Source organism: Ptychodera flava, chromosome 22 (genome assembly GCF_041260155.1).
Source record: "Ptychodera flava strain L36383 chromosome 22, AS_Pfla_20210202, whole genome shotgun sequence".
Taxonomy (NCBI): domain Eukaryota; kingdom Metazoa; phylum Hemichordata; class Enteropneusta; family Ptychoderidae; genus Ptychodera; species Ptychodera flava.
The window spans coordinates 2,361,528-2,382,512 of record NC_091949.1 but is presented as its reverse complement, the minus strand read 5'-3'; the positions used below and the strand labels follow the sequence as shown (position 1 = coordinate 2,382,512).

Sequence of the window (20,985 nt, the reverse complement as noted above, 5' to 3'; positions counted from 1 at the left end):
TTAAAATATCGTTGTTGCAGTAGGACATGCCGTCCTTCTTCTATTGCTGTAAAAACGGACGAACATTGAAACCCTGTCAGTGGATGCATTTACTATCAAAATTGATATCTGAATAAAGTTCCTGTTCTAATAAACGTTGGAAGTTTTGTAAGTACAGGGTTTTCGTTTTTTCATTAAACTAGCTGATCGGGTTTGTTTAAATATGTCGCTAGCCCTTGAAATAATGATGCCAAAGATAATTTCTCATCTCCTACTTCTTGTAAAATCATACATGACATAAATTATATGAAAACAATATATGTGTGATTGATGCAGCCAAAGTATGTCCCCATATATCATGTAATTTATATACGATAAAGCATGGCGAGCGAGTCTGTAGGTCAGGCTCTACAATTGTTTTTAATTTTTTCTCCTGACATGCCAGTCCTATTTTTAAGTTGTGTAAGCGAGAATACTTCAGTCGGACACCCGTTGTAAGTTAAATCTGGTAACCAAATATGAGAAGGTCTTTGAACACAAGGCCGATCTTTTGGGTAATAACGTATTAAGTAGATCGCAAATGATTTACGAGAATTACGAGAATCGCTTATCATGTAGCAGTTGCCAACGCCCTTTCGACAGGATTAAAGCGGCTAGTTTGCAGTAACCGTGACCACGGAAATTTAAGAAAAAAATATAAAAAGTTCGACAACAATCGAATTAAGCAGGAACACCTTATTGATATTACCGTAATATGCAGAATGTCTACTGTTGTCGTAGAGTACAATTGGTTAAATCTTCGCAATAAAACTCTTATCGCCATAATATTATTAAAGATATCACCATTGCAACATGACATCAAATCAATACCAGCAATCATTATTATTTAAGGCAAGTTAAGTGGTGGTACAAGGTTTCTGGAATGGGTAAGCGTACCCTGCTAATATGTTACACCCATCAAGATTGAAGTGAAGTGACAAAGTAGTTGTACGGTAACTTAGCTTTACGGCTTACTTGAATTTTAATCGTAAGAATGCGGAGATCAACAATATACTGGTCTGTATTTTACATTTACGAATCGGACAACAATTCTTACTTTAACCCACCGTGCACGGTGACCCCAACCATGTAGTTTGCTTTCGCGACCTCGTAGTTACCATTTGTTCTTTTTTAAGTTAACCATAGACTGTAGAGGGGAAGAGTTAACCTAGCTGCTTAAGTCATTAGCGACGTTTGAAGGTTAAGTTGGACCTACATAATCGGTGTTGACAGATCCGCTTCATCTTGTTTGACTCTTGAGAGTCTTTACTTTTGAGCGATCCTACACTGTTGCCGACTCAACTTTACTTGATTAGGTATGCATGTGACTGCCAAAGTCATTACAATGTGTAGATTCGGGAACAATAAAGATTGTACACTTTTCAGAGAGACCCACTTACACAGGGGTGTGGACGCACTTGGGAACTTGGATTTTTTTCCTTGTCTGTGGATGCACCAACTCCCCTACACATGCCTCTAACTTCTGTGAGTAAACCCAACCCACTTGGACTGTGAAGGACCAAGTCTTTGTAGAGACTTGATTTTATAGTTCGATATATTGTGAGCGCATAAAAGTATCGTGATTAAACGTACGACGAATCATGAAGAAGCTTTCTGCTGAATATGCCTTGCTGTCGACTCGTAACGATGAGCGGGGTAGCGACGAACATCAACAATGTACGTGTTTGACGACTAACAATCGGCAAAGTGACATTTTAATAGAAAATATTTATACCAGTCCAGTACACTTAACAACTACCGTGTACCCTTTGACAAAATTCTCTATAAGTAACAAGCAGATGGTGTTGTTGTTGATTTTAACTTTTCTCATTTAGTTGAACTGAAATGCATTAAATAATTTAATCACTTGTTCCTCGCAGCCCTTGCTACCTAGCTCCGTGTTATCAGATAAAGTTTCTTTAGTAGACAAGCAACGCTTGTGCAGCTGTTTCGATCGAAGGTTTTCTTGTTTAATAAGTCATTGGAGGTTAACAGCTATGATTATAATCTCACTTTGCCTTTTGTCTCATAGTGACTGACTGTATTGATAACTATGCAGCGTTCGTGAATAAAAACTTAAAAAATACTATGGCGTAAATTCTAAAGTTTCTGTTGACGTCATTACATACGGATTTCGATTCAACTACCTTGAGCAATAGAAAGTATGTGACGGCAATGGTTTGTATATCACGTTTAATCAGAGTAAACGTCCTGAATGGAGTGCATCTGCCATTGTAGATTGACATATGTTTTCAATCACTCATTAATGTCATACGGTATGTACTGATTGTACTCTGCCCATGTTCAGATTTTCCAGTAGAGGGTATGCCTGTGCGTCACGTGGTTTGAATTCAAAAATGAATAAAATGGCTCTCACCCAGGCCTTCGCCAGATGTATTTAGCTTGTATTCGAATGTCGTATCGCGCGAAAAGGAAAATAATTTCTGATGGGAACAAATTGCACTGTTCACGTTTTGTTTTTAAACAGTGATTAAAATTCTTGAAACAAATTCAAAGAACTTTACATGGTTGATCAGAGGATGCTTGATTTTGCCAGGGCTCGGATCAAAAACACTAGATATGTGTCTGCCTTTCACTTGGCTATGATTATCTTAGATAACAACACTTCGAATGCTACCGGAGGCCATATTTAGTGGATAACAAACAAATATCCAGATTTAAAAATAAAATATATCTCTTTCAAGGACATTTTGATGTCTTATCATAAAATAAGAATTCGTCACATTCTTGGCCATACATAGGTATCGATGCCATGGTATAGTAACACATTAGTATGTTGTATGATCACAGACTTTTACTGTTAATCAGACAAAATTATCTTTTCCGGATCGTGAAATAGCTTTCTTATGGAAACGTGTCAAGTAAAATGTACCCATTGTTAGCCTCGATTTTTGAAACGAAACAATTTCTGCATGAGTGTAAAGGACTGTCGAGAGGATATATAAGATTTTAAGAGAAACATTTTACTTTGAAGAGTACATTGCGTCCTGTATTTCTGATATGTGCATTAAAATCGTCATCATACAACGAGAGTGACATCTGCTGTTTGTGACCGCCTTGTTCACCAATCATCGTAAAGGTCCCGGATATGACATCATCGACAGCGATCAAGTTGTGAGCTTGTTTACATCAAAAAGCATGCATAACATTGTCTTGACCACGCTGCTACAATAACTATTCCTTGTTATTTACTGTCGCTACCGCTGTATTAGTGTGAGGATTCTAGTGTGACACTCACCGGAGATTATCATTTGCGACCTTAAACTTCTCGGGTTCCGGCTACAATTACAGCTACAACTCGCCAGCCAGGGGAGCTGTTTTCTGTTGTAAGTCTACAGTCAGTCGTTTGAGAGAAAACAGTGCATTCTAATTCTACTATCTACTCTCATTGCAACAGTCTATATACTACCGTTCAAGACGAAGCGACGCCGGGTGATTGGAAATGACTGCTATATCCTTCTTGTGAGTAACTCGACAGTATCCCTTGCCTATATAATTTGTGCCCATTACCCATGATATTGTCTGTACGATATGTCGCTAGCTTAATGATCAGTATAGTCCTGAGGCTAGCTTTACAGTTTACAGTTACAGAATGTCTTTGTTTGTTTCTCATTTGACCCAATTACTCCATTCCTTCTGAACGTTTCCTTTGGCTTGCAAATCTTTCGGACAGCTCTTTCAAACAAACTTGCTACAGATGCAATTATTTTAATCCCCTGCCTCATTAAGCTCCAGTGCTGTAGTTTTTGTAAAATCACGTTTACTTGAATGTTGTTACCTAAAGTTGCCTTACAATTCGCCAAACAGTTGCCATGGAAACACATCATCAGAAAAATACAATCATAATCTATAATGATTTTGCAGGGCTTAGAAAACCTTGAAAAATGAATATCATATGTAAGTACTGTCGTAATTATCCTTCTGTTGTGATCAGGACAGCTACATCGACCCTGGTAGTCTTAGTAGTCTTAGTAATCTTAGTAGTAGTAGTAGTAGTAGTAGTAGTAGTAGTAGTAGTAGTAGTAGTAGTAGTAGAACATGTTTAGAGGTAATCATGCAATAATGCATAAATTTATCTCTGAGTTGTCTATTTTAGGAGCATGAAATTAATGAATGAGTGAGTGAATACGGATGTCAATTCAGTAAGAGTCATGGGTGCCTGTTGACAAGAATTTTATCAGTATTAATTCGGATATGACGAAGCAGAAGGTCACATGACAATTAATGTGAGTTAATACAATGTCCCTGATGACGGCAATTAAAAAAATGAGGAACTTGAAAATAGAAGGGTTTATTGAACACACTTTAACAGATTAATATGTGTTTCGCCTATTTCTGAGAGCTTAAGTTCCGTGTAAATATATGCAATATGCTGGTCGCATTACCGTGAGTTCCATAGCCGTACAAGCCGAGCGAGGCCGGCTGAGAGCGACGTTACAGTGTTCGCGCCGTTGAGAATGTCGATTTATTTTTGTTCTCGAAAAATATCGTAACTGCATGTCTGAGGTAAATCCTATGGCTATTCCATCTTTAAAAATTGTCTATTAATTCATGAAAGACACGTCGTCTATTATTTGCACCGTACATGAACGTGAGCGCCGTGTTTCTCGACCGACGACTAGAAATGATTGACAACTAAATATTGGGTTGTGCATGTGATAAGTATATTATTCCCTGATAGTTTTCTTCGTTCAGCGAAGGAAAATACGAGTGAGTTAATGATCGTGTCACCACGACTCGAAGACGAATAGTGACACGGTCATTACATCACAATTATTTCCGTTTCTGAACAAAGGAAAACACATGGGAATAAACAACTATTTTGCAAAATGCATTAGGAAAGTGCATTTTTTTCCGCCAAATCTTTGGCGTTCACCAATCATATTTCCTCGCAGATCATGCATGGCCGGTCGGCTTGGTGTAGTTCTGCTGACTACTGGTATGCGCGCGCATACCGTGCACATGATACATCATTCTCGTAAAAATATTCGTATGACATTTTTGTGTGTGTCGGCTGCCCCGCTCGACTGCTATGCTTCTCGGCTCCGGTTCCGTTGTGACTGAGAACATTTGCTAATGACTTTCGCTTAAAGAATAGCATACTGTATATTCATTAGATCTATATACTTGTACAACGACACGACTAGTTGAAGTTTCATTTTGGACCAAATACGTATAACATGTAATTATCTCGTGTATACTTATCCAAATGCACAGTTAATGTAGCGACGTGCTGTCAACTTTTGCAATGTGACGTAAACATTTTCTAGATAAACTGGATATGTTTTCAGACTCAAGCCGTAATTGATTTAATAAGGTACTGATGATATATCCACGGTTTTTGCAAGCTGCGTCGTCATATATATGAAATCTCCCCTAGACAGCCTTGTTGTATGTCTCGAGCTGATGAAGTTCACGACAGGTGGTACAGAACGATAACAAAACGGTAGGCCAACATGGTATTCTTTCACTAGTGGCTGAAGTTGATTGACTCAATGTTTATCAAATTTTAATGCAAGTATACAGATGGATAGAAAACAAACCTAGGCATTATTTTGCTGAAAACTTGCTAAAATAAAAATTGCAATTTTAAAGCTTTTAGACACCGATTGTACGTATGTTTGGGCAAACGAAATATTCTCGTCGATTACAAAACGGTGATATAAACGCACTCATTGGTCATTGGTCATAAAAATTATTCTTGACGAAGAATACAAGTCAAGTAAAACTTCTTTGCGAACAAACCTATTATTCTTCCTATTGCATTTTCAAACAATTCTTATTTAATCACTCTATATTATTATTATTATTATTATTATTATTATTATTATTGTTGTTGTTGTTGTTGTTGTTGTTGTTCTTGTTGTTGATGATGATGATGATGATGATGATGATGATGATCATGTCGTATTTCAATGTGTACATAGCATCAATGCAACGTAAACTTGCGTAGATATGCAATTGTTTACTCAATTTTTGTTTACTTAATACGTCATCAGGTCAGTTCTGACTTTTGGTGTTAATTCGACCAATAAACTTTAAGTAGCAATTCAAATTCAATGCCTATAGTTTCCTGTACTGAAAATGTACAATTACAACAGTAATGCAATTTCAGAATAGTGCACACACCACTTCATAATACGAAAAGGCAGTCCATCCGGGCATTTTCAAGAAAGAAGTAATCAAGAATTTGCACCAGTTTATAGTCTCTTTATTAACCGCGATGGTAATCAATTACTTCTTCTAGACATCGTAAACTTGGAAGTAACGATCTCTTCTTTTCAGAGATTGTCGAGTCAGCGAGATATTAAACTCAAGTCGAGAATGATTCAGAGATATAAGTGTGGAATAACTTCAATTTTAACTCTTAGCGCATATTATCTGAAATCACCATAGCCTTCCTTCTCTAAAACTTGTAAAACTGATATAGACGGTACCTAAAACGACAACAAAAGTCAATTAGACAACGCAGAATATTTGTAGGCATGTATTGCATTTGTTGTCATTGGCTGAAACTATCCTACACTTCTAGCTTACATATTTAACATTCTTTTGCGCACATCACGTGATTCCGTTGTAATAGAATGAATCAAGTGGGAAAGGAATATGCCTCTCAGAGAATAGGTTTATCACAGTGCAGTCTACACTGTAAACATGACATCCGCTGATGAAAAATGTCCATGCTCTTAATCTGCCTTCAATAATGTGATAAACATCTGGCGAATGACTTGATTGATCGACAACATGACGGCCAATCCAACTTAAGCCTTGAAAATATTCAGATGTGAAAAAGTGACCTATAGAAATAACTTAGTCATCCAGGGCAGAAACAAATAGTATTTTCTCTCATAATTCGAGAATGTTGCCAAAAATATATGCTGAAATTTTAAAGGTCAACCTGTGGCATAATTAACCACATAATTGCAGTAAAAAAATTCTCCAAAAGCCTACACTTTGCCGCTCCCTCCATGTTGTTTATTTAACATAAAACTTGTACACATTTCATTCCTTGGTATGAGATGGCATGCTGCCATTCTGTTTCGGTACAGTTGAGAGATGTCTTATATTTGAAGTGTTTATGTGTTCAAAAACAATACTTGGCTTCTGGGCAAATAACAGTACTTTATCTGTGCGCAGTTCATAAGTCTGAAAAGCTGTTATTTATCGCTGACAACAGCATTGAATCAGCCCAGCAGTGGTCGCCTATATTTAGGTCGATGTCGGAGGCGAAGCCTCAGGTCAAAGCGCTATCTTAAATCGAGGACTTATACATGAAGTGTTATGTGTGTATGGTGACCCCGAGATCTATGTACCAATGAAATAAACTGCAGTGAACGGGTAAAGGTTTCAGGAATACTGAAGCTACTTCTAATTAAGACGAACGCAGAGAATAAATAGTGCTAAGAATCAGTTAATTTGTAATTAATTTTAACGTTAAGGTGTTAACCTACCGTGGACTTATTTACATTACTTTAATTTCAGGGACACTACAAACAAAATTTATGATCGTGGACATATATCTATCAAAATTGTTAAGGGGAACTGAAATATAGTTCACAAATAAGAGGAATATTGGACACCTGAGAAAATGTCTCACAGAAAGATAATCCGTCGGACAAAATAGCTATTTCAATTAGAGTAAACATGTATGTCATGTGAACAAATAAGCTGTATAGCCATCATTAAAATTTTGAGATCAAAGTTATCTCAGTTTTCTTCATACATTTCGTTGCCTTAATGGCAAGGTGATTAGAAAGAGGTAACAGGATTGGAATAAATTTGGGATAATTGGATGGTGAATTAATGTCTTTAAAATCTGCAAATGTAAGGTCATATGCTTTTCTTTAACACACTTGTTTTTATAAGTCATTTGTAATATTGAAACATTCAACTATAGAACACATAACATTTTTGAGAAATTTGAAAAATATGAAGATCCATTATCCCAAATTAGTTCAATCGTGTTAGGTAATTTTGAACGATCTTATAACAAACATAACAGATTTTCATTGCATATCTGAAGTTTGCAACAAAAACTACAAGTGAGTCATAGTTACATACTCAGAGTTGTCACACTACGCTGGTTGTATTGCATAACCCCGATATGAAATTATTGATCCAGATATGAGGTCAATAAATCCCCAAAGGAAAGCTCTCCATGGATACGTGTCCAAAAGCAGAACTCAAAAACTCCCATGTGGAACTTTATCAATCCCAAAACTCCATAATGGGGCATCATCTTGCGATTGCCGAATCATGTAAACAGCTATGCTGCGACATATCGGAAAAATAATCAGCCTTTGAAGCTATACGGCTTGTATTGCATAACCAGTGCCAATTTACACGTTTCTCCAAGCTTTGTACTCTTTAATTCTTAAAATGTGGAATAAATAGTTTTTGGAACTAAGTCACTTGTCAAAGGCTCTTCATTCTGTCACCAAACCTAAAGCTAATTATTATACACCTGCGTCTGTAACCTATGGAGTTTCGTCGTACAGTAAATGAGTACAAATATAGCTGAAAAGCAGCAATGACCGGGTTTCGAGACATCTCAGTGCATAGGAGCAATAAGAGAAATAGATATGCACATATCTTAAGACGTATGGGTATATTTGTGAAATCGAGGTCAAAGGTTATCCTTGTCACATGACATTTTGTCCATAAAAGTTCCTCGTATAGTTATCCCTATATACCAAAAATCAGACCTCTAGCTCTATTGGCTTGCCGATAATTAGATATGTGCATAATTAATGAGGTACAGGATGTGGCGCCATAAGGTGTCCCTTCATACGAAATATGAAGGGTGTAGCCCTTGTGGTTACTAAGTTATGGACAGATATGTATATTTGAGGTCAAAGGTCATCGATGTAATATGATATCGGGTCCAAAAAATTCATCCCATAGTTATGCCTATATGCCAAAAATCAGACCTCTAGCTCTATTATTAAGCCCAGAATTAGGTACGTGCATAATTAATGAAGTACAGGTAGTAGCTGGTCGTGTGACATTTTGTCGAAAAGCTTTGCTCCCATAGTAAATACCCATTACCTGGTCATACGGCCTCAGGGAATAGCGATGTGTTTCTGGTAACACATGGCCCCTCGGGGTAATAGACGGGCGCTATAGCCCGAATAAAGACCAGGCTATAGGTGTTTTATAACACACCACATGCTCATGTTGTATTGTTATATAGTTTTTAATGTGTTTTGATATTTTGCACCGCAACAATCCATTGTGACAAGTTTACTGGGCGATGTTTCCACAGCGGTTTCACTTGTACCTACGTGGTACCACTATCTTTCAAAAATATTCTAAGCATACCTAGCGACATCCTTAGTTGCACTTTAATCTTTTCTGTCGATGAGCTAACTGGCTAATAAAAGATATTTTTATAAATGGCATGTTATAAAATAATAAATTGCACGTTTCATATTTGTTTATTTACGACATGGAGGTAGTAACTACCTCCATGTTTACGAGTACTCAAAAAAACATGGCGGAGCCTATGAAAGTAGCGTACACTTCCGGTTAGTCGCAGTGTAGGCCTATATTATAAATATGCGCATGCGTAGTCAGTAAGCCGCTGGCGCGACTATTAATATTCATTGCACATGCTCAGAGAATAAAATTATATGATTACTTCTGTCTAAGATTTTGGGATCTAGCGGTTGTCATAACAACTCAACATGCCATTGTCTGGAATTCAAATTTAAAAGACAATACCATTCATTGCATGACCTGAAAATGAACCTGCTTGATATAACAGAACTGTAAACACTATCTATTCGCTAAAGGTATTTGAAGGGTCAGCCGACAGGTTTCCACAATTTTTCTTTAAGATTAAACATCCGAGAAAATGCAAATGAATATACACGTTTAAATTTATACGTGAGTATAGTGGCTTCTCTGATCAGCGTATTCCAGTTTTATCTAATGAACTCTTTCATTGACAAAACGTTCGTATAAATGAATTCTTTGAAATTTGTCATTCTATAGTGATGTTTTGAAAATAAACATTTCATTAATCTAGTTGTTAATTTATCACTGCTTATTTCCCGCGTGCAAGTTATGCACATGTGATGTGAATATTTCCATAGCTTTGCGAAAACCACATAGAGTCATCAACTGGAAGCTAATAGCGTGTAAGTTTCTGCTAGGTTGACATTCATAATTAAGTAAATAATAATTTTTGAAGGGAAAATACTAAGAACGAATCAACACTAGTACACGTTGCACTGTTGATCCTGGGTTTGAATTGGATATCGTCATTGAAATAAACGTGTTTTCACTACATGCATTTACATAACGCATTTCCAACGATAACTACTACAGATTTCCAATCAGTATTATAATTTTAGAGGGATAAGAACAACGTCAATTCCTGGCAATTGTCTCACGGTAACATAAAAATTGGCCAGTTATGCCGATAGAATGATTAAACTCAGTGCAATTAGTATTTGTAGAAGCAGGGGGTAGATGTTCCTCTTTTCTTCAAGGGAGAAAGGAAGACTATCAGTGAATAATTTTGAACTTTGGATAATACTAACCCTAACCCTAATACTGTCGAATGACGAAAGATGATTTATTTGCTATATCTAAGGAAATAACGCGCCCCCCAAAAAAACTAACAACAAAAACAAAACAGAACAAAGTAAATTCCACAGTAATTGAGAAATAGCATCACAGTTTCATATTACAAACGTTTCAAACATAGATCTCTACCCTGACGTTGAACTCGAGCAAATCAATCAAATTTGAGATCTTTTTTCAAGTATTGTGACATATACTTTGTCCTGTGTTTTATTTTTGATCCTAAATTTCATGAGAGAAGCTATTATCTAGTCAAATCTACCGACTCTTCACAGATATATGTGTCAACACTCTTTCTTTAGAACTTAATTCAATAACATTAAATAATATTATATCCATTCCCTCATTGGATTCTCATTCTTGGTGTTTGATAACTTTTGTTTATTGTTATTGTTTATTGAAAGTAAGCATTTCCCAAGATTAATAAAAATATATTATACTTACCTTATCAGAATCCTGGACCTTTAGATGTGTTCTACACTTGAAATCAATATCAAAGAATACTTTAAATTTCCTTTATACTAATTAAGAACAAGTAAACTGCCCTACAAACGATGTAAAATTATTTTCAAAACCTTGACGGCAGGCCATACGATCTTGTTTTTCACAACTTCTTTTCCCAGATTTTTATTTGCTGCGTGCTACTTGAGAAGTTAAAAGATCTTGTTCAGAGTCTGACTCAGAACACGTGACAAAAAGATTGAAAAAGTCGTGCCTGCTGTGACTGTTATGTACAAGACATGATTAAGGGGATCCAGGTGGTATCCATCTTGTTTGAAATGTCACAACCTCTAATGGTGTGTAAAAGATCAGCTAAGGACCCCTGTTGGTAAAATGCGTAGAATGGGATATCATTCGCACTCACGATCCTTTGTATGTGATTTTTTGTTTCGAGAAAGAGCTGTATATAAATGCATCAATGATACGAAGTACTGAGATCCTAAAAATGCCAAAATCGAGCAAGAACAACGGTATTTCTTTGCCGATGTAATAGCTGACCAGTTAAAAATATTTTAATTACATTAACTTTCACCTCCTCATAAGTCGCGCAAGCTGAAACGTCAATCATTTCCAGAAATGCAAATATAACAATATGCGCCAAAGTGCAGCAGAGGTTAGAGAAACAATAAATAATAAATATAAACTTTACGCTTTAATTGTGTCATGTTGCAGAAAGACATCACATTGCTAGCAAGTTAACGGTTTTTACCAGCTTCAATGTAAAATTGTAGAATAATCCTATCTTTGTCAATTTGCAAGTTTTGTAGGCGGGCAACTACTGGAGTTCGATAGCCGCTGCTGTTGTGATATATGTGTGCCTACAGTCAGCGACATGTAAGTTATCAGGGTTAAGAAAATCGTAAGCACAGATAAGTTCGCGATAACTAATCGGTCCTTGGAGACATTCTAATATACACATTAGTGTGGGATGTACTTAAAGACATTATTACCCTTAATTATACTATATTCAACCTTCCATTATGTAGAATCGTCCTCTACGCCTACCATTGGATACTGGACTGGTTAAACTAAATGCTAAAACTTGTGAGTATTCACAGGATTTCGTGTACGTGGCAGTTTACTTAGCAATGTTTGTTTACCCTATGACGTGACTGTCATTATGTGCTCCCTAGGGTGCCTTATGGTTAAATGCTGACTGAATGAAATCGAAATCGATAAAAGTAAATTACATTTGAAAGTATTAAATTAAAGGCTTTCTCCAAGGAAATATTCGACCTTTGAGATTTAAAACAAACTAGTTTTTTTCCAACAAATAATTCGCTTCCATAGTATCATCCATCTTAACCTAATGTACTCAAAATTAAATTCTGCAAAAAACACACATGCAAACAACGGCCTGATAACGTCCTGTCCATTGGAAAAAGACAGTTACGAAGGTATGAGGCCGATTGTATATTATGCCGAAACTTCGTTTCAGAGGAAATACACAGCATGACCATCAGCTATCAATGCAAATTTTCTGATAGTCAACCCCCGGGCCGACATTGCCTAATACCCAGTTTTGCATACTTCGTACAATTACAATATCGACTTTTTGCGTCATGACTCTTTCATTTTCATTATTTGGAAGCCCGAAATTGAGGGCAACACATAAGTTTAAACTATTCTATTTCCTTTCTTGAGATTGCCCAGTAAAAAGTTTGATTTAAATTCATGCACAGTTGTTGAAGCAGTACTGGATTTATTGTCCATAGCTAGTTGAATTGCGACTGCCTACTTTGAACTCAGAAATTATGCACAAGTCCTTTGTCAACATTTTCCTATTATCTATGGTTGCATTTATTTAAACGGTTAGTTCTCTGTCGAAACAGGCGATAATTTCACATTATTCCATGTTAATATCAAGTTTACACCCATATTGAATTTGAGAAGTCAATTAAATTTTGCAGGCAAGTTGTAAAATAAACACGGAATTGAGTAATGAAAAATTTATTTATTTATATTCTCAAAGCTATATTTGAGGAAATGAGGAAAATGACAAAAGAAAATGTCTTGTTAATAAAACGACAAATTTCTGCCAGCCCAACTGGTCTATAAAGCCAACCAATATTTACAATTTTCCGTACAGCAAGAACTATCGGTGTTTTGAAAAATAGTAATAATGCTTCGGCCAATAACTTGCAACTCGAGAATGAAATTTCACAATTCTACAAAAAACAAACATAATTCAAACATCACTAGCTCTGTCGATGTAGAATTCACCTGTTGACATGGTGACATCAAAGTCTTTGACAGCTACAGGAAAGAGAGAATCAAAAACTAGACACGAAAACAAGTGATCCGGAGAATTCAACACTCGGGTTCATTTACATATGACTTAGTCCATAGCTCACCGTATTCCTTAAACTACGATTCAGCGGTTTGGAATAGGTGAAACCGACACTTGTATCGGACACGATGTAGATTTTCAATGCAGCCACGTAAGATACTCCGATGATCACAACTCAAAGAATACCGATATGATGTCAGAAGAATTGCGGATCAGATCGCTCAACAACATCCATCACTACATCGTCAAACACTGCCTTTCATCACATAAATATTCAATTCCTTTTCAACAATTGTCAGACACAAACCAACGACGCTCTTTTACACTCTGACCATTACTTCTACCATCGACGTATAGAAATCCAGACTGAGATTTGTACTAAATACATTTCAATGAGAATGTGGAGCGTTTATTCAAAATATGATATTTTTCAGTTGGCAACGTTTCTCAGAGACTTTCAGACAAACACTGTAATGATACAGTGGTAGCCAAATGACTTTCAGACAAACACTGTAATGATACAGTGGTAGCCAGATTACTCTTAGACAAACACTGTAATGATACAGTGGTAGCCAAATGATTTCAAGTTTACAGGGTAGATTCTCTTCAGCAAATTACCGTATGAGTCAAAGAATTCCTTTGATGTGTCACAATAACAAAAACATCTTAACAGACGAGACACACAAAATCCAGATATGATTTATTTTATTGGTTCTGCGAAGTATCTTTTCTTAAATTTTAATTATTTTAAATTTTCATTATCGTTATTCTATGACGCTCTAGCGTATTCAAGCGAAGCGGTTTTTCCTCAGGTCATAACTTAATACGTTGGTAAAAATAGTAATTATCATTTGCACATATATTATACTGAATGTAACTGTATTCCGAAATTTGATTCTACATTGTATTTTAATCGATGAAGTCTAACACAAGTTCACCAGCGTCCCATATATGACTATCGGAAACAAGAATGTTTAATTATTGATGAAACCTCAGGTAATATAATTTAAAGGAAGTTCTTGATTTCTATAATTACACTGCAATCGAATTCATACCAATGATGTTTAATAGTTGGCCAATAAGTACTTTTGAAAGATCGTCATCATGATGAATAATGAATAAACACTGGATTTTATATCACGATAACCAATTCCGCGTTTGGTGAGGAAATGGCGATGATGACGATGTCACCTCCCTAATTCTACACGAAATATCATTATGATTTGTAGAATGTTCTGTTTACATTATTAAATAGTCATTCATACCAAAGTTTACCCAACCGACGTCATATTTGACGCATATAAATTCAGTGATGTTGTCTTTGCTCGACTTATCGTCATCAAGAATAAGTCAATTTCAAATATTCGTTGAGTGACACCGACACTATGGCTTAAGCCATCGTACCGATCCTGTCATGCCTTGCGCTGTATGGTGACTATATTCTATTTTAAAACCTTATTAACAGTTTTTGAAATGGGACCCTCCTGCAGAGCGTAGCGCCATCAATAATTGGGATCCCCACAGCTGCTGTGTAAAAGTCCACTAGTTTCTTCAATCGGCACGTGCTTTTACTCTCTATGAGGAATATTCTATTTGTCAGAAGTTCAAAAGAAAACGTGCCACAAAAATGGATTTTCACTCGGTCCTCGATTGAAAGAATACATCATTGTTGGAAAGACTAACATTTAGCCATCCGATTCCTGTAGTACAAATCTCTCCCTGATGAACCAATATTGTAACAGCTCATATGAATATTACGAAACGATTTTCAGCAAAACCATTCCGTACACTTTAAACTAATCTGTATGCAGCAGAAACAGGCTTAGTTTTCTAAGAATACTTTGACTCCAGCGGTAAACACTGTCGATTGCGTTGCGATAGGACTTTACTCTCTTTTTTTAATCCATCACAATGCAATTCCATTGAGACTTGACATTGACTGATATTTTGCTCGTTCAGGTATCTTGTCATTAAAATACTTCGTACTGTAATCTCAATTAATCACATATAAATCTCAGGTATCTAATTTGACGGTAGATTTCAACTTTTTTCCGTTTATAAACGATGCAAGTTTAGAAATGATGCAAGTTTTTAGACTTCTATTTCCCTTATTATACGATTTATACTCCTTAAACTAGTGTTCAAACGTGTTTAGTAGAGAATTACTAAAACGTGTTACTTTTTACATCCATGAGTACGTGTGTGAGCTTTTTTTCATTTTAAGATTCGTCGGTAATGTTCATAGTATCATAATTTCAGAGACACGTACATTAAGATTTATTGGATCCTGCACGCAAGTACCTACCTCATAAATACCATCGACACAAATAAAGCTATTCCTTTATCATTCACTTTAAATATTTGTATTTCACTGCTCATAGTTTGTGTTTTTCCTCGTTATAGCTGATGCCTTCTTCAATTAAGACGTGCTACTTTGATCGCAAGTAAGTTTGTCATATCCTAGGAAATACTTATCAGCAGAGAGTTTTCCATAAATAAAAACTTTTTATAAAAAGATTTTTAATATTTGACTATAATAAAATTTGTAACGTACTCTTTGGGATTACGAAAACGCAACTAATTTCGTAAAAAAACTAATTTCGCAGTTTCAACTGTCGCATCCATCAATGGTTTTTGACAGATGATTTAACCATGTTATCACTCAAACAACTATGACAACAAATTCTGTTAATTGTCTTAAGCGTGGCTTCATTCACGCTTAGATCATGGATGAATATTAGATCACATTCAAATTAACGTACATGCAGACATATCCTGGCAACAATGTGAAATTGTTTTGTTCGATGCTGCAGTTATGACTTCCTTATGGCAGATGAACGTCTTTATGTAATGACACAGCTTAAAGAGCTAGCCACTAGCACTAAATAATGAAAAAGAATCATTAAAAGTTAGCGTTACTGAGTAACGCTAACTTTTAATGATTTTTTTTAATTATTTTTGTTTTTAATGGCAACCATGCTTTCTTCTTCTACTACCAAAGCATGGTGATATGCACAGCATTCAGCTTGCCCTGTAAAAGCTGTAACAAAACGTTTTGCGTAAATTTGTAGAGTAGCTGGGGAAATCATCATTTCAGATTGATAAACGCCTGATAGATGCAAGGGAATTTAGGGAATGAGATTAAATGCAGTGTAATTTCATCGACACCAAAAATTAGCTTATCCTTGGCTGTTGCAGTGATGACAGGAAGCATAGACAACTTATTGGGACAACTTCTGAGAAGAACCAGCTGAGATAAACTTTAAATATTAAACTTTCAGGCGAAAAAAAACTGTGTCTTCATTTCAGAGACTGGATTTCGTTAGGTTTCATATCTCAACACTCAATGACCAATATTGCCGATGTGATTAAGGTCTATGGCCATGGCGGCCGAGCGATATGTTGATGAAATTCGACACTAGGTAATTAAATTTGTTTCTTTCATTTGCTCGCACTAGTGCTGCTGTATGCAAATTAATTTGATTTTACAATTTTGCTGTCTTTTAATAAGGAATAATAGCCTTGTGTAATCCAGGATAAAAACTAAGTTGTTTTATGTCTTCTTGTTTATTTTGCTTAAACTCTCCCGAAAATCAAGTATGAACACTACTAATTGTGGTATGTACTCTCACTTTTGCCCCTTAATTGCAGATTGAATACTCGCCCTCAACTAAAAATTGTATATGTACGATTATATAGGTGTTCGTATGCAATCCACTGGGATACTTCTCGTCCCATTGTTCGTCTGTTGGGATTTCAAACTTGAGATATCCTTGTTGTAGAACCTCTTCAGGATGATCATTGACGTTGGGCTTATTACGTGTGATATGTTTAATGAACCTAAAACATATAATCTCCAATCAGTGTGGCATAATCTTAACATCCGAAGACTTGCCCCTCGGTGCCCCGATCGTAAAGGTTTGACTTTGTTATTAAATGTAGACAGCACCCAATGACACATTTCAAGAATTTTCACTGTGGTGTTGTTGTTGTTTTCGTTTTTTGTGGTTTTTTTTGCATTCCGGTACAAAATAATATAATTTTTAATTGAAATTGTTTATTGAAGAGGACTAGTTCACACCTGCCTCATGTTCCCATGATCCTTATCGTAATAGAACTTAGAAAAGTTCATTTTATCCGCGCTCTAGTCAGATAGCTTCCATTTTTACTTCAGTATCTAGATTGTGCGGGAGTCTGCTTTCTGTTTTGTTATATCTCCCTCTAAATCTCCTCTGGAGACCCATAGACCAACGCCTGATGACGTTTTGGTCGTTGAATAGTTCTTTAATTGTTATGGTGCAAAATGTATTCATAATTTTGTTTACAATTTTATGATGTTCCTCTTCCCATGTTAACTAATGACTAATTTTCAATAGAATAAAATAACATATTTATTTAAAGGAACTGGAACATTCCATGGAGAAGACAATATATTTCAGGTAGACAACTCAACAGCCATAACCCTGTTAAATCGAATCAGACACACATCATACCAAAGTATTCGTGGGTATATGAACACAAATTGTTTGACACCTAGGATACGACTTGTATTCTCCTTGTCCACAGAACATATTATGATAGAACTCGTGCAAGTACTATATTTACATTAGTCCTTTTTGTGTACTTCTAGTTCTAAGCCTAGAGTTGCTTCACGAATAGTAATCAGGGATTTTGTCGCCCTCCTTATTCTTAGGAGACATATTGATGACATCGAAGAGATAATAGATAGCCCCTTAAACCAAGGACTTTTCACAGCGGAATCGTTACTCTGTTTTAGTTCGATATCCATAAACGAGGAAAACGTTATATCTAAGCTTTCGGATTCACGACACACACACCCTAATTTGCCTTCAGGCAAATAGTATCGTGAACTGTATACTGTCATATACGTCACGTCATTTGTATACATCAGCTATAATAAACTGTCAACTACAACATACAAAACGTCATCTGCAATCGAGAGTTTCCTATCTTAAAACTGTAAATGCGGCACGGCTAGTCATCGCACATGCGTAATAATAGTATCATTATAATATTTTCGATGTTACTCCGAACGGTCAATTATAAGAGTTAGATGTTAGGTAGTAGGTTTGTTTTCAATATTTTATCTCAGACTTGATTTTGCATCTAAGGTGTCAACTGTAACTTCGGAAGCTAATACAATATCGGGATTCAAACTGTATCATGGGAAGTAAATTGATTTGTCATATATTGCGGGGGCGGAATACTTACAGTGTTTTGTAAACACGCAACAACTGCATTGTGATAAACCTAGGTTGTTTCAAAGTTTATTCCGAAATAAGAAATAGAGAATACATAATAGCATTTATATGCAAATAAAACCTAAGGTACCTCTCAAAATAAACTAATGCATGAACTGTCACTAAAAAATGAGAGGGGGTCCCGTCAGTTAAGCACCTGACCATAGGGCTGTTGGTGGTTTAGAAAAGGTCACTAAACTGACTGCGTGGATTCATCTCGCGAGGCCTAAAGTGATGGACAGAGAACAATGCCTGAGGAGTGGGGGTCATTGCAAGATGGAACCAAAGGCCCAAATGACGGGAAAATGACTGAAGTGACACCAGAGTGCATATGTCGAGTTTTGTAAGATAGGTTGTTGAAATGATGAGAGAGAGACGCGTACAAAGTAGAACAATAAACCGGGCCATTGTATGCATTGAAATCTATCATTACATCCACAAGCCAAGTTTGTCGTCTCTTAACGAAAAATACAGTATTTATACTAGGGTCGTTCTACGTCATGACAACCCGCGTCTATGTCATCGATTTTGGTGTGTCGGACCTTTTTGCGTCGATCTTCGTGTGCTTGTCAACATGGTAGCCGGTATTTCTCCTGCGATCGAAATGTGACTGACGTGAAAATATCGTTAAAAAATGTCAGGATTATTAGACACTGACAAAATACATCAACTTGGCAAATTTTGAGTCCTTTTGTTTTAGTTTTGTAGCCAATATGGGGGTTCGCATTCGTGCAAACCCCGTCACCGTCTAAACCTTCGACGCACAGTGTACAACACAAGGGGTCAGGGTCAAATGCGGTATCCAAGCGTCCAAAATTAATGAAATCGATATTTTCATAGACTACGACAATAATACCGCCTGTATATTCCTAAGGAATTACGTAAATAATTTGAGGAAAACAACAAACACGAAGCTGGTCGCGTTACCGTGGGTTGAACTTCTGTAAATATTGTAACCAGGGCCAGTCGATTTTATTCTCAAAAAATAATGTAACTCTGCCTGAGGTAAATTTCTAGCCCAATGCTACGTTTGAAATATTGTATAACTTTACGGAAGGTATGTGTAGACAGAGAGGTCATCTGACATTTGCTCCTTACTCGAACGTGAACGCTGTGTTCCTTACTCACGCGATGGACGACTAGAAATGATTGACACTTGCCCATGGCGCATTGATATTATTGCTAAAGTTGTTCAAAAGTTTAAACGCGGAATCGTTATGGAAAACCTTTTGCACTTTGCAAAAAAATAACGAATTCTTGGCTTTTGCATGTGATAAGTATATTATTCCCTAATATTTTTCTTCGTCCAGCTCGGAAAATGCTCGTGACGTAATGACCGTGTCACCATTCGTCCTCGACTCGTGGGGACACAGTCATTATGTCACTCGTATTTTCCTTTACTGAACGTTGTAAAATACAAGGGAATGATATCTAAAAGTACCTAAGTAAGAAAATAATCTAATGCAAAAGCTATCATTATATATCTTTATGAGAAAAGATACTCTGTCGAGTAACGGTTGAGGTTTTTGAAAGAGTTGCTCAAACATTTGAAAGTGTACAATTTATTTTGACTTCGTGGAAGATAATGATTTTCTCCAGTGTTAAGGGAGCTATGACGTAATGGTTACCTCAACTGATAGATAATCGTAAAAAACAAGGCTTAGCCTTTACACAGCCGTCGCGTCGCATTTCGTCGACATTCAAGTCTGTTAAAATGTACTTACCGGCTTTGCTCTGAGACAACCGCGCACTCAAAGCTACAGAATTGGCAATACAGTTCATGTACAGTGCCAATACCGGTATATATATCATCATTTAAATCGCCTGGTGATAAAGTGAACCAACTGTGTCGAACTGAATATCATAACCAGCTTTATGAACAAATTGGTAAGTAAATATTTTGTGTAAATATATATATATATATATATATATATATATATATATATATATATATATATATATATATATATATATATTATGAGTATGATTTTACTTTTTATTGTATTGATGAAATGTAAAAGACAAATTAATTTTGACCATTATTGGTCATGATATGTTTCGATGCACATTTGTTACATTTTGAACTTCACTAGTATTTCTATAGTCACTAATGTTCCAATTATCGCGTTCATTTTAACATGACGAGAAAGCGAAAGCAGCTTTCGCATTCACAAGGAATGACAGAAAAGCAAGTATAAGCACAGCAACCAACATGTGACGACATTTGTTGAATACGGATCATTAACGAAGTTCCCGTTTGGTTGGGGGCAATCTCACCATTTCATGACGCATTCCTCCTATCAT

The 20,985-nt window shown here is 36.2% G+C and overlaps 1 protein-coding gene across 1 annotated transcript in view; it reads left to right on the top strand.

Moving 5' to 3' along the window:
* The first annotated feature begins 3,180 nt into the window (after window positions 1-3,180).
* Window positions 3,181-20,985, top strand: part of LOC139123392 (RYamide receptor-like) — a 180,702-nt gene continuing 162,897 nt past the window's right edge. The window contains exon 1 of the mRNA XM_070689540.1: window positions 3,181-3,501. The gene's annotated coding sequence lies outside the window, so the exon portion shown is untranslated. The remainder of the gene's footprint in view (window positions 3,502-20,985) is intronic.